The sequence below is a fragment of the Monodon monoceros genome, unplaced genomic scaffold (genome assembly GCF_005190385.1).
Source record: "Monodon monoceros isolate NGI ecotype Baffin Bay Population unplaced genomic scaffold, NGI_Narwhal_1 Super_Scaffold_4, whole genome shotgun sequence".
In the NCBI taxonomy this organism is placed as follows: Eukaryota; Metazoa; Chordata; class Mammalia; order Artiodactyla; family Monodontidae; genus Monodon; species Monodon monoceros.
The window spans coordinates 6,249,451-6,264,042 of NW_021703781.1; the positions used below are offsets into that span (position 1 = coordinate 6,249,451).

General features: G+C 41.7%; 1 protein-coding gene across 2 annotated transcripts in view; it reads left to right on the forward strand.

Moving 5' to 3' along the window:
- Positions 1-13,460: 13,460 nt before the first annotated feature.
- LGALS8 (galectin 8) overlaps positions 13,461-14,592 on the forward strand; it is a 28,358-nt gene continuing 27,226 nt past the window's right edge. Inside the window, exon 1 of one of the 2 annotated variants that reach the window (XM_029201183.1) lies at positions 13,461-13,717. The gene's annotated coding sequence lies outside the window, so the exon portion shown is untranslated. Of the gene's footprint in view, positions 13,718-14,169; positions 14,438-14,592 lie in introns of those variants that run through there. The other variant, XM_029201184.1, reaches the window with a different exon arrangement.

The following is a 14,592-nucleotide window of genomic DNA, read 5'->3' on the forward strand; positions in this document are numbered from 1 at the left end:
TCCAGATTATCAATTATTTATTTCATGAATCGTGTCTTTGGTGTATCTAAAAAGGCATCACCATACCCAAGGTCATCTAGGTTTTCTCCAATATTATCTTCTAGGAGTTTTATAAAAGTTTTGCATTTAACATTTAGGTCTAAGATCCATTTTGAGCTATTTTTTGTGATGGGCATAAGGTTTGTATTTAGATTCATTTTTTTACATGTGGATGTCCAATTGTTCCAGCACCATTTGCTGAAAACACTATCTTTACTCCACTTTATTCCCTTTGCTCTTTTGTCAAAGACCAGTTGACTGTATTTTTATGGCTCTATTTCTGGGCTCTCTATTCTGTTCCATTGATCTATTTGTCTATTCTTTCACCAATACCATGGTATTCTTGATAACTGTAGCTTGAAGTTTTGAATTTGGGTAGTGTCAGTCCTTCAATTTTGTTCTCTCCTTCAATATTGTGTTGGCTATTCTGGGTCTTTTATCTCTCCATATAAACTTTAGAATCAGTTTGTCAATATACATAAAATAGCTTGCTGGAATTTTGATTGGAATTGCATTGAATCTGTAGATCAAGTAGAGAAGAACTGACATCTTGATAATATTGTCTTCCTTTTCGTAAACATGGAATATCTCTCCATTTATTTAGTTCTTTGATTTCGTTCACCAGAATTTTGTAGTTTTCCTCATATATATTTTGTTAGAGTTATACCTAAGTATTTCATTTTCGGGAGTGCTAATATAAATGATATTGTGGTTTTAATTTCAAATTCCACGTGTTCATTGTTAGTATATTAGAAAGCAATAACTTTTGTACATTAATCTTGTATCTGCAGCCTTGAAATAATCACTTATTAGTTCCAGGAAATTTTTTTGCCAGTTCTTTCAAATTTTCCACATAGATGATCATGTCATCTGTGAACAAAGACAGTTTTATGTCTTCCTTCCAAACCTGTATACCTTTTTTTTGTGTGTGTGTGGTATGCGGGCCTCTCACTGTTGTGGCCTCTCCCGTTGCGGAGCACAGGCTCCGGACGTGCAGGCTCAGTGGCCATGGCTCACAGGCCCAGCCGCTCCACGGCATGTGGGATCTTCCCCGACTGGGGCGCGAACCCGTGTCCCCTGCATCGGCAGGCGGACTCTCAACCACTGCGCCACCAGGGAAGCCCCGCTGTATACCTTTTATTTCCCTTTCTTCCCTCATTGTGTAAGCAAGGACTTCCAGAACAATGTTAAAGGGAAGGTTACATAGTTTTTCAAAATTCCATTAGAGGTTATGTGAGCAGAAGTGTTTAAAGAGCACTTACCTGAACTAGTGTATCATCGAGCTAGGATTAAGTTCCTTGTCTCTCTCAAGGCCAAAGCTCAAGATCTTACGCATAAAGATCTATATTATCTCCAGGTATCTCATGGTTTGCTGTTTTTCCTGCTTCTCCCATCTCCAAATAAGCAAAAGTACTAACGTGCCTCACCTCACACAACCCTAAGGTTTAACCAGTTGGCTGTTTAACCTGGAAACCATTGTTATTAAAACAAACCATTTTATTAAAATAAACAACTCTACTTATGGCTCAAATGGAAAAGACTATAAAATTTACCCTCACTTTCCTAAAGTTCCTTGCACTTTAAAAGTGCAATATTATAGCTAAATTATAGAAGAAAAATGAATATAACTACCAAGGTGGGAGGAGATTTTGAGTGATTGTTGCCCATTCTGCATGGCCCGTAAGCCCAGCTAACCTGAGCAAGGCCGTGGCTGGACCATGTGACACCTTTGTACAAGTTAGAAAAAGGTGGTCTACACCCTACCACTATTCCTTTGCACCTGAAGATGGAGCACTTTATCGGTTTGGTGAGTAAAGTACAAACTGGGTTTCAGCTACCATGTCTTCCTTGAGCCAATTGCCCTTGTGCATTTTATGAACATATGCAATGACTCTGTGACTTTGCATCATGCTCCAGCCAGCCAAGAAAAGAATGGAGAAAAGCAGCTGCTCTTCTGGGTAATTACCTTGACTACTTCCCAATTTGCTCCCAACCTTTGGGCATTCATTATTCCCACACTTCTGTTCCTGGATTGAAGCTTCCATAGCTCCTCCTGGTCCCTATTTGAATTCCCCTAGATTTCCTACCTGGCTTCTTGACTTTGACTTTCCATGTGTTTCCTGGTCCTGTTTACTCCTTTGGTTTTTTTGTTCGTCTCTCATCTCAGGTGAGAGGTTTCTCGGTACAGCTTCTCAGGCCTCACCTCCAACACCCCTTTCCCATCAGAGTAGCCTGGATCTTCTTCTATAGTAGAGTAGGGACAGAGAATTTGAATGAATTCTCAAAAAGTGCTTGGAGTCATATCTAGCAAAATTACATAGCATTTAACCTTTGACATAAAAATGCCACTTCTGGGAATCCCACAGAGGCAGTGTGGCAAATATACAAGGACATGTACACAAAGTTATGTGCTGAAGCATTACTTATGATAGATAAACAATCCAAATGTCCACAGGTTAAATAAACTATGGTATGTTGACACCATGGAGTAATATGAAGCTATGAAAAGAAATGAGGAATGTCTCTGTAGTATACTAGTGCAGAGAGATCTTCAAGCTATATGTGAAAAGCCAAATGCAAAACTATTCATGGAGTGCCATCTCTTGTCTAAGGTGCGAATATGAATAGAGATAGAGGTAACCATCGAGCTATGTTACCTGTAGAAAGAGGGAGGGAACAGCATGGAGAGGATGGGGTGGAAGTTAGATTTCCTTGAATGTATCTTGTCTGTAAATTTGGCTTTGAAACCATGTACTATATTTCACAAAATTATAAACCAAAATTAAACCAAAATGAAATAAATGAAAAGCAAGGCCCAGGAGCTGAAAGCAAGATGGTGGCTTCCTCACAGAGATACATTATTTCAAATTACTTTTTTAAAAAAATTGTGTTTAACACATAACATAAAATTTACCATCTTAACCATCTTTAAGTGTAAGGTTCAGTAGTATTAAGTACATTCATACTATTGTGCACCAAATCTCCAGAACTTTCAAAACTGAAACTCTCTACCCATTAAACAACTTCCCATTTCCTCTTTCCCCCAGCCAGTGGCAACTACCATTCTGCTGTCTGTTTCTATGAATTTGATTACTTTAGATGCCTCATATAAGTAGAATCACACAGTATTTGTCTTTTCGTGACTGAGTTATTTCATTTAGCATAATATCCTCAAGATTCATCCATGTTGTAGCATGTGACAGAATTTCCTCCCTTTTTTAAGGTTGAATATATGACATTTGGTTTACCATTCATCTGTCAGTGGGCATTTGGGTTGCTTCCACCTCTTGGCTATCGTGGATAATGCTGGTATGAACATGGGTATGAGATCCTGCTTTTAGTTCTTCTGGACATATACCCAGAAGTGAGATTGCTGGATCATAGGGTAATTCTATTTTTAAGTTTTTTTTTTTTTTGCGGTACGCGGGCCTCTCACTGTTGTGGCCTCTCCCACTGCGGAGCACAGGCTCCAGACGCGCAGGCTCAGCGGCCATGGCCCACGGGCCTAGCAGCTCCACGGCATGTGGGATCTTCCCCGACTGGGGCACGAAGCCGTGTCCCCTGCATCGGCAGGCGGACTCTCAACCACTGCGCCACCAGGGAAGCCCTATTTTTAAGTTTTTGAGGAACCTTCATACTGGTTTTCATAGCGGGTGCACAACTTTGTATTCCCAACAGTGCAAAAGAATTACGATTTTCCACATCCTTGCCAACACTTATTATTTTTTGATAACAGCCATCCTAATGAGTGTGAGGTGTATCTCGTGGTTTTGGTTTGCATTTCTCTAATTACTAGTGATGTTGAGCACCTTTTCTTATGCTTGTTGGTCATTTGTATATCCTCTTTGGAGAAATGTCTATTAAAGTCCTATGCACATTTTTGAATTGGGTTATTTGTCTTTTTGCCGTTGAGTTGTAGGGGTTCTTTATATATTCTGGATATTAACCCCTTATCAGGTATATAATTTACAAATATTTTCTCACATTCCACAGGTTGCCTTTTCACTCTGTTGGTTGTGTCCTTTATGCATAGAAGTTTTAGGTTTGATGTAGTCTTATTTGTCTATTTTTAAATTTATTAATCGATGCTTTTGGTGTCATATTTAAGAAATCATTGCCAAAATCCAATGTCATGACGTTTTCTGCCTATTTTCTTCCAGGAATTTTATAGTTTTAGGTTTTTGTTTAGTTCTTCAATCCATTTTGAGTTAATTTTTGTATATGGTATGGTAAGGATCCAAATTCATTCTTTTGCATGTGGACATTCAATTTTCCCAGTGTCATTTGTTGAAGAGACTGTTTTTCCCCCGTTGAGTGGCCTTGACACCCTTGTTGAAGATCATTTGACCATATACACGGAGGTTCATTTCAAGGTTCTCTATTCTGTTATGGTGGTCTGTGTGTCTGTCTTTATGCCCGTACTACCCTGTTTTGCTTACTAACTTTGTAATATGTTTTGAAATCGGGAAGCGTGAGGCCTCCAACTTTTATGTTCTTTTATGTTCAAGGCTGTTTTGGTTTTTCAGCTTCCCTTGAGATTTCATATAAAGTTTTGGATTCTTTTTTTCTATGTCTGAAAAAATGCTGTTGGGATTTTGATAATGATTGCAGTGAATCTATAGATCACTTTGGGTAGTATTGTCAAATGACTTTAAAACACAAAAGTTTGATTATATATATCTTATGAGATATAGCCTCAGGAGAGAAAAAGATGGCAAATAAACCTTAGTTTGGTTATGTAATCATATTGTTATAATATTTATCTTTTTATCCTGAAACTATTATATATGACAGGATAAAGCAAATAAGTAATTTTGTTAGAAACTAAGATTTTCATAAGAAAAATGAGGTATAAATATAAAATAAAAAAGCTAAATGAAAACATTGTAATCCTAAATTGAGTGAAATCAGTATAAACTCAGATATGAAAAACAAAAATCAAAAAACTTTTTTCCTAGCTCTCTCCACTGAGGAAGTCTAGAAACCAACCCAGTTGCCATGAACACTCCTTTCCAAAATTGTAGTCTCTGTATACCATTTCCCACTAAAACTTTCCTTGGAGAAACTGCTAAGTCCAAGTTTGGCAGGAAATGAAAATGATATCTTGGGATATTTTGTCATACCAGGAAGCAAGGAAACTAAGGTTACTATGTTGTGTCAAAAGAAGACAGATGCCAGCTCAAAGGGGTCCCGTTTGGTTATAGATGGGATAATTTAAGTATCAGGAAAAAAGAAACACATCAAATATATTAATATTCATGAATTCATAAGGACATTTTAAAAAACCAACTCATTGGTTACCTTTTGTGGAGGCTAGGAAAGCAGCTTATTATTAAGAAAACTCCTAAGTAAAGGGAAGGAATCAAGCTTTTGGTCTGCCTTTCTGGCATAAACTTCACCTTGGGGTCACCAAATAGGAAACAATATTTCCCTATAGAAGAACTCTAACTCATAAATGCAGGAGGAATGTTGGAATTGATGTATCACCACTTTTCAGTTTTTAATGAAATAATGGCTCTAGGCAGTGAACATCAATAGCAGCTGCTAAAACCATTTGATCAAAAACTGATGGGAACTTTGTAATAGATGAATGGATCAGGCTGAGAACAGCGGAACCCACTGACCAGTCTTGATATCATACAAAGAAAAACAACCAGTATTGCGTAATTGCAGTGTCATCGCCAGTGAGGTTTGTCCAAGGAGTGATTATTGCTAATAGAAAAACAACCAGACCTTCAGTTTCTCCTGCTGACTTGCGATTGGAAATACATACCACCTGTGAAGTCTTCTGGCCAAAAAAACTGAACCTGGGTCTTATTAACCTTACAGTCTAACAAGCACTTTTGAAGTTTTATAGATTAAACGAAGTCTGAGATTTGCTTCAACGTGGGCCGGGGTGGGGAGACAGTAGGTGAGGAGTAGATGAACCAAGATAGGACATGTTGATAAGATATGTCCATTTTGGAGCTGGACCGTGAGTGGATGGGAATTCATCACACTATCTTTTATGTGTATGTTTTGAAATTTCCAAAATAAAAAATTAAGTATTTGGACTTAATAACATTTTTCTATTTGGAAAAACCACCTGGATTTCTTACTTGCTTCAACCTGTCACAGAAATTCTTCCCTTGAGGTTTCGCTTGTCAGTTTATTTTATAATGAGCTGTGTAAATACAAGCTGGAAGGAGATTAGCTATGTGCATGACGGGTTGGTTAAATATTGAGAGAGCGAGGCTGAGGGAGGCCTTTTAATGGTTTTATGAGTTGCAGCAACTTTGCAGGAACAAAGATCACAATGAACATTTACAGTTACTAACAGCACTCTTTTGCACTTTTAAAAATCCATATATGTGATTACTGAATGTCTAACTCCCACTGGATTTAAGCTCCAGGAAAGCTATATTTTTTACCTACCGTGTCTCTAGAGCCTAACATGTTGCCCAATTTATATATATATATAAACTTTTAAAGGATTCTATTTTGTTTTGACCTTTAGATAATTTCAGATATATTTTCATGTCAAATAACAATACAACATTTTCTAGTTAACATACCATAGTGTGCCAAGCCATTCAAGAAAAGTATTTTAAAAATGGGACAGCATCTCATTCTTTGAGCCACTGGGATAAATTAATCCACACTACTCTGAAGATTTCTCCCATCTCCAAGATTCTTTTATTTTATGACAGAGCCATAGTTCTAGAAGCTTGTTTCTCACACCTGAAAAGACTAGATTTGGGACATGATCCTGTAGAACATAAGAGGTAAGCCTGATCAGTCTGAACACAGGGTGTCTGGAGGGTGAGAAAAGAGTTTGAGTCCTTATAGGTGGTACTAGTATTGGTGTGTGGGAGACATTAGTTCAAAGCATGACGATTCAAAGAGGAAATGAGTCCACTGAGAATGGGGAAGATAGAGGAGGAAGATGACGCCAACCATGAAAACTTCCCTAGGAAGCAGACATACGCATGAGAAATATGAGTGCTGTAAAGAATGCACTCCTAAAGACTGCATAATTTAAAACCTGCATACTTCAAGACTAATTTTTCCATGGGAATAAATGGAACAGAGTATGTGTTCTCAGAGTTCATAAGTCTATAATTTTGAGGCAAATTTTTACTTTAATATCGCTTTTATTTATCATTATTATTGCTAAAGGTTCTAGAGTTCTGGCTCCTAAGTTCATAGTGAAAAAAATCTAAGTAATTATTTAAAGTTCTTTACAATGTTTTATCACATCTAACTTGTATTTCAAACTTATTGATTTGGGAGCATATTTTCCCATCAATGGCACCACCATTTAATGAATGGAAGGCCAACATTTTAAAAAATTACTATTATTATAATAACAAAAATAACACAGCAACACAATAATAAGCAAAATCACTACCAGAGGTGTTTCCTAGCTTGAAACAACATAGTTCACATTGTTGACAAAATATGGCAGGTATTTGTTCAGTCAACTAATCCTGCCAAGTAGCAGGTGTATATACAGTTTCAATTCGTAAGTCTAAAATCACGTGATTTTTTTTTTACTACTTTTTGAAAATTGGGGCAATATATATTACTTCACATTTTAATTTTTTTAATTGAAGTATAGTTGATTTACAATGTTGTGTTAGTTTCAGATTTACATCAAAGTGATTTGTTGTTATATATATATATATTCTTTTTCATGTTCTTTTCCATTGTAGGTTACTACAGAATATTGAATATAGTTCCCTGTACTATACAGTAGCTCCTTGTTGTTTATCTATTTTATATATAGTAGTGTGTGTATATTTAATATTTTTATATCACACTATTTCTAAATTTGTACTTTGTGAATGTGGCTTCTTGGGTAAGGAAAGAGGACAATAAAGATAGATGGAGAGGCTTCTCTGGTGGCGCAGTGGTTGGGAGTCTGCCTGCCGATGCAGGGGACATGGGTTCATGCCCCGGTCCGGGAGGATCCCACATGCCGCGGAGCGGCTGGGCCCGTGAGCCATGGCCGCTGAGCCTGTGCGTCGCAATGGGAGAGGCCACGACAGTGAGAGGCCCAGGTACCAAAAAAAAAAAAGATAGATGGAAAAGAAATTGATCCAACCAGAAATGATCCCTTCATCTCTGGAAGTCTAAGGCAATATCTACAAATAATTTGTAACATCTAGTCTTGCAAACATTTTAGTGAGTTATAAACAATATTTTTTTTAAATGAAAAATTAGAGGGCTTCCCTGGTGTTGCAGTGGTTGAGAGTCCGCCTGCCGATGCAGGGGACACGGGTTCGTGCCCCGGTCCGGGAGGATCCCACATGCCGCAGAGCGGCTGGGCCTGTGAGCCATGGCCGCTGGGCCTGCGCGTCCGGAGCCTGTGCTCCGCGGAAGGAGAGGCCACAGCAGTGAGAGGCCCGCGTACCGCAAAAAAGAAAAGAAAAAAAAAAAAGAAAAATTAGAATGCTTCATGCATAACAAAATTTCATTTTGTGAAATTTTTGTTTCCATGATTTTAAGTACATATGTAACAAGTCACAATGTAAATGTATTTATTTTTATTTTTTTGGCCGCACTGCATGGCTGGTGGGATATTAGTTCCCTGACCAGGGATCAAACCTGGGCCCTTGCAGTGAAAGCATGGAGTCCTAACCACTGGACTAAATTTAGGACTAAACCACTGGACTAAATACATTTAGGTTCCCTAAATGTATTTATTTTTTATTGTGGTTTACTTGATAAAAGTCTAAAAGGCACCACTGTAGTATCTTCTCTTTTAAAAAACAAACAAAAACAAAACAAGACAATCAAAATATTCCCTTTACCCCACTGCTTTCCTAGCCTCTGCACTTCTTTGCTCCTCTTCACAGCGACATTTCTTGAGATATTTATAGTCATTAGTCCCACTACTTCTTTACCTCACGTCTCAACCCACTTCAGAGTCAGTCCCCAATGACTTCCATGTTGCTAAATCTATTGGTTACTTCTGTGTTCCTTGACCTCTTAACACCACAACTGGTTGTTCTACTCTCTTGAAACACTTCCTTTCTTCGGTTGCTAAGACACATTTTCAGCAGGTCTCCATGGTCGCCTCTTCCCAGCCTCTTTTATTGTTTTGTTTTTTAATCTCCCTAGGGCTCTGTCCTAGGTCAACTCCTCCTCTGTCTATCTACTCGCCCAGGTGACCTCATCCAATTCCATGACTTCATGTCATATAATTTCCCCCTCTTTTATTATGCTTAGCCATGCTGGTGGCCTCTCTGTGCCTGAACACACTAAATGTATTCTCAAGAGCCTTAGAGACTTTGCATTAGCTGTTCCTTCAGCTGAGAATGCTCTCCCCCAAGATCTTCATGTAGCTGCCTCCTTTCTTTTCTTTTCTTTTTTTTAATTGAAGTATGGTTGATTTACAATGTTGTGTTAGTTTCAGGTGTACAGCAAAGTGATTCATATACGTATCCTTTTTCAGATTCTTTTCCATTATAGGTTATTATAAGATGTTGAATATAGTTCCCTGTGCTATACAGTAGGACCTTGTTGTTGATCTATTTTATATATAGTACTGTGTATCTGTTAATCCCAAACTCCTAATTTATCCCTCCCCCCTTTTCCCCTTTGGTAACCATAAATTTTTTTTCTATGTCTGTGAGTCTGTTTCTGTTTTGTAAATAAGTTCATTTGTATTATTTTTGTTAGATTCCACATAGAAGTGATATATTTGTCTTTCTCTGACCTACTTCACTTAGTATGATAATCTCTAGGTCCATCCATATTGCTGCAAATGGCATTATTTCATTCTTTTTTATGGCTGAGTAATCCATTGTATATATGAACCACATCTTCTTTATCCATTCATCTGTCAGTGGACAGTTAGGTTGTCTCCATGTCTTGGCTATTGTAAATAGTGCTGCTATGAACATTGGGGTGCATGTATCTTTTCAAATCAGAGTTTTTGTCTTTTCTGGATACATGCCCAGGAGTGGGATTGCTTGATCATATGGTAACTCTATTTTTAGTTTTTAAGAAACCTCCATACTGTTTTCTATAGTGGCTGCACCAATTCACATTGCCATCAATAGTGAAGGAGGGTTCCCTTTTCTCCACACCCTCTCCAGCATTTGTTACTTGTGGACTTTTTGATGATGGCCATTCTGACTGGTGTGAGGTGATACCTCATTGTAGTTTTGAGTTGCATTTCTCTTAGAGATGTTGAGCATCTTTTCATGTGCATGTTGGCCATATCTGTATGTCGTCTTTAGAGAAATGTCTATTTCGGTCTTCTGCCCATTTTTTGATTGGATTGTTGGGTTTTTTGTTTTTTTGATATTGAGCTGTTTATATATTTTGGAAATTAAGCCCTTGTCGGTTGCATTGTTTGCAAATATTTCTCCCACGCCATAAGCTGTCTTTTCCTTTTGGTTAGCTGCCTCCTTTCTTTCATTCACTAGCAACTTAAACTTTACCTCTTTGGAGAAGCTTTCCTAGGCATGCAACTAATGTAGACACCCAAGTGCTCCCAATTATACATCATCCTATTTTTTTTTTTTTTTTTTTGCAGTACGCGGGCCCCTCTCACTGTTGTGGCCTCTCCCGTTGCGGAGCACAGGCTCTGTTCGCGCAGGCTCAGCGGCCATGGCTCACAGGCCCAGCTGCTCCGCGGCATGTGGGATCCTCCCGGACCGGGGCCCGAACCCGTGTCCCTTGCATCGGCAGGCGGACTCTCAACTACTGCGCCACCAGGGAAGCACCATCATCCTATCTTAATCTTCTCCGGAATGTATCACCATCTGTGTCCCCCACTGGATTAAGCACCATTGAAACAGGAACAGTCAAAACTCCCTGTCTGGGCTTCCCTGGTGGCGCAGTGGTTCAGAGTCCGCCTGCTGATGCAGGGGACGCGGGTTCGTGCCCCAGTCCAGGAAGATCCCACGTGCCGCGGAGCGGCTGGGCCTGTGAGCCATGGCCGCTGAGCCTGCGCGAATGGAGCCTGTGCTCCGCAACGGGAGAGGCCACAACAGTGAGAGGCCCGCGTACCGCAAAGAAACAAAAAAACAAACACAAAAACTTCCTGTCCTCATGGAGTTTGTAGTCTGGTGGATGAAGTAATATAAAATAAAAAGGTAAATAATGTAGCATATTAGAATGTGGTAAATGCTAGAGAGAAATAAAGCAAGAAAGAGTGATAGAGATTGTGTGTGTGTGTGTGTGTGTTTTGGGAGGTTGCAATTTTAAATACGGTGGTCAGGAAGGGCCTCACTAAGAATCGACATTACTCACTGTCATTACTCAATTTTAAGGAGGTAAAGGAAACATCACATGCAAAAGTTCTGAGCTGGGAGTGTGACAGGCAGGCGGTAAGAACACCACAAAGGCCAGTACGGTTGGTACAGAACAAGGGAGGAGGAATGTAGTAGGAAATGAAGTCAGAGCGTGTGGAGGTGGAGGCGGGTCATGAAGTGTAAGGACTTGGATCTTTACTCAAAGAACGAGCAAAAAAGCTAGTGGAAGGTTTGAGCAAAGTAACATTGTTTAGGCTGTGTTTCCCCATGATCTCTCTGACGGTTGTGTTGAGAACAGACTGCAGAGGGAAGGGTAAAAGCAGGGAGATCTGGGCTTCCCTGGTGGTGCAGTGGTTGGGAGTCTGCCTGCCGATGCAGGGGACACGGGTTCGTGCCCCGGTCCGGGAAGATCCCACATGCCGCTGGGCGGCTGGGCCCGTGAGCCGTGGCCGCTGGGCCTGCGCGTCTGGAGCCTGTGCTCCGCGATGGGAGGGGCCACAGCAATGAGAGGCCCGCGTACCTCAAAAAAAAAAAAAAAGCAGGAAAATCAATGAAGAGGCTATTGTAATAATCCAAGGAAGAGGAGTGGGACTTCCGTATATTTATATCGCTTCTCTGCGTCTAGAGGGCCCGGCTCGGTATGGCAAATGTTACAAAGCCCTTTGTATACTTATCACTGTGCCTTGTCATGGCGGACATCGAGTACATACTTGTTGATTCTAAAAGATATAAAAAACACACGGAGCTCATTGAACAAAACCGGACCAACGAAGGGGTTTTTCTAAGATAAATTCTCTGGATTTGTGGATCTTTTAATCCAGAATTACTGCACCAATACAGCATTTCTGGCCCTTTTGCACAGTCCCATTTATACCTAAATTCTACTTACCAAAGAAGTGGAGCATTGATGTGTATTTATTTCAGCTTACTTTGTATGGGGGAGGTAATCAACCCAGGCAAAGTTGTGAAGACATTCAATTGCTCCTCACTTTATCAATAACCTATCATTTCAACCTAGTATTTACAGAATGTTTACTTCATGCAAAGCATTATACTAGGCATTGGGGAATATTCAAGACATCCTCTTCTCAATTTAAATTCGAGTTGGATAGATAAAACACAACACAGAAAGATAAGTACAAATCCCAGGCAGTGTATGTTAAGGGTTAAATACAGCTATTGAAGTTGGATCCTAAAGAGTGAAGCAAACTTGGAAAATGAATAGGAGAGCAAAGTAATAGGGAATCAGAATGTGAGTTCGATGGTATTGGGTGTGTAATGAATTTCTCAATTTAAATAAAAAATAATAAAACCCAGAGCTACAGAGGAGAAAGCCCAGAGTAGGGACACCAAAACATGTCTCTCAAAGGAAACGTGGATAAAAATCAAGTAGAGACAAGTAGGAAGATAAGAACTTTGTGATCCCTAACAGAAAACAAACTGTACCAGCTGTTCAAAGTAGCTTACATTAACTTTATTTGTATTTCTCGCTGACGTTTTTTACAGCCAACAGGTCAAACTGGCAGTCATTATGGGCACTTGCCTGAAAAGTTGGTTATTTCTGAACATCTACCGTGCTCAGAATTGTGCTCTATACTGCTGACATTTCCCCCGGGGTAGTATATAACTTAGAAAACAACAACACACAAAATTGGCAGATAAGCCGCAGTGGCTGAAGTCCAAGTTAGACTCTGGATGGGGGCTCCGGGCTGGACTCAGTCCAGCTATACTGAACCCATTTCCCCCTGCATTTTATTTACACCCAAAGGTGTGGCAAACAAAACACCAAGTCAGCTTCTCTTTTATTGCACTGTATGTACTGTTTGGACTCTAACCCATGGCAGACAAGGAAGCAGACCTTGAGAAATACCTGGCACTGACCCCGCTGAGCCGGGCGACCAGGGAAGGTCACAGACGGCCCCTCTGGTCGCGTGGGCCCCTCTCGGCCATCACCGGGTCAAGGCGGGGCCTGTGCGAAGTCCACACCGGCCCTGGAGGCCGGGGACACGCGGACCGAGGGAGCAGAAGGTCTCTCCTTCTCTCTTCCCCATTTCCCGGCCCCCCAACCCCGGCGGCGGGGCAAAGGCGGCCAGATCCACCCGGGAATTTTGGAAGCACACACTCTGCCCCCTCCCTCTCTGCTCGTCTCGCAGCAAGCCACTGGCGGTCCGAGTCCCCGAGGCCGTGCAGGGCGCCCCGCCGGGGGAGCGGCCAGCAGCAGACCAGCCACTAGCCCAACGGAGCCGCCAGCGCGCCCCGCACGCAGACGCAAGGCCGACGGCGACGCCAGGGGCGCGCGAACCAGAAAATGGCGGCGGACTGACTCCTCTCGCTTCCCGTTCTCGCCCGCGCACGCCCGGCCGGGAACCCGGACAACGCGCCGCCGCCGGAAAACAGCCTCCTACGCCGAGCGCGACGCCAGTCCCGGGGTGAGTCGGAGGGCGGTCGCGGCGGTGGGCTCGTCGGCCGAGGAGGGGATGCGGTGTTTCTGGCCCCGTGTCAGAGTCAGACGGGCGGGACCGGCTCCGGTAGCCCTGTCGCGCGGGTCTTCACCGCGGAGGGTCGGGCTGGGCGGCTGGCAGTGCCCCGTGCGCTGCGCCCCGGGGACGAGGGGTGGTCGGGAGTCGCAGCCCTCGGGCAAACCGGCGCTGTCCCCGGAGGAAGCCCCGCTGTCGACCACCGCCTCGTCCGGTGCTGTCTTCGCACGTGCGACCTCCTCGCCCGGGAGCGAGCGCCGCCTTCGCGCAGTGGAATCCGGGGACGTTTCCTTCTTGGTGTTTTACATGACGGGTTCTTTAAATTTAATGACAGACCTCCGTGGCCCTCCCGGGCTCTGAACATCCTATTTTGAGATGCAGAGTCATTTACTGCAGTGTGAAACGTTAGGAAACGTTTGTCCTCTGAATTGCAACAGCATCGTGATGGCTTCTTGGGAAGCGAACGAAGAGTTAATAACACCAGGACCCGTGCCTGTGGATGTTTCTGGGAATGATTGGTTTCACTCGGGCCCGTGGCTTAAATTGGGTCACTCTCTACTAACGATGTAAATTATGAATGTGGCTGTGGCATCTCTGTATCCTTTGTTTTTGCTCTTGTTGATGTTTCCCAAGTTTGATGGAGCAAAACAGTTTTGAGGTTTTGACTAATGTGTAAGTTAATAGATGGGGTTACATTTATAAACCAAGAGGGTTGCAGGGTGTTTGTTTTCCCAGCTTTATTGGGGTATATGTGACAAATAGAAATTGTATACATTTAGCGCATAAAACTTGATGTTTTGATTACACCCACTTATTTTCTTAATACA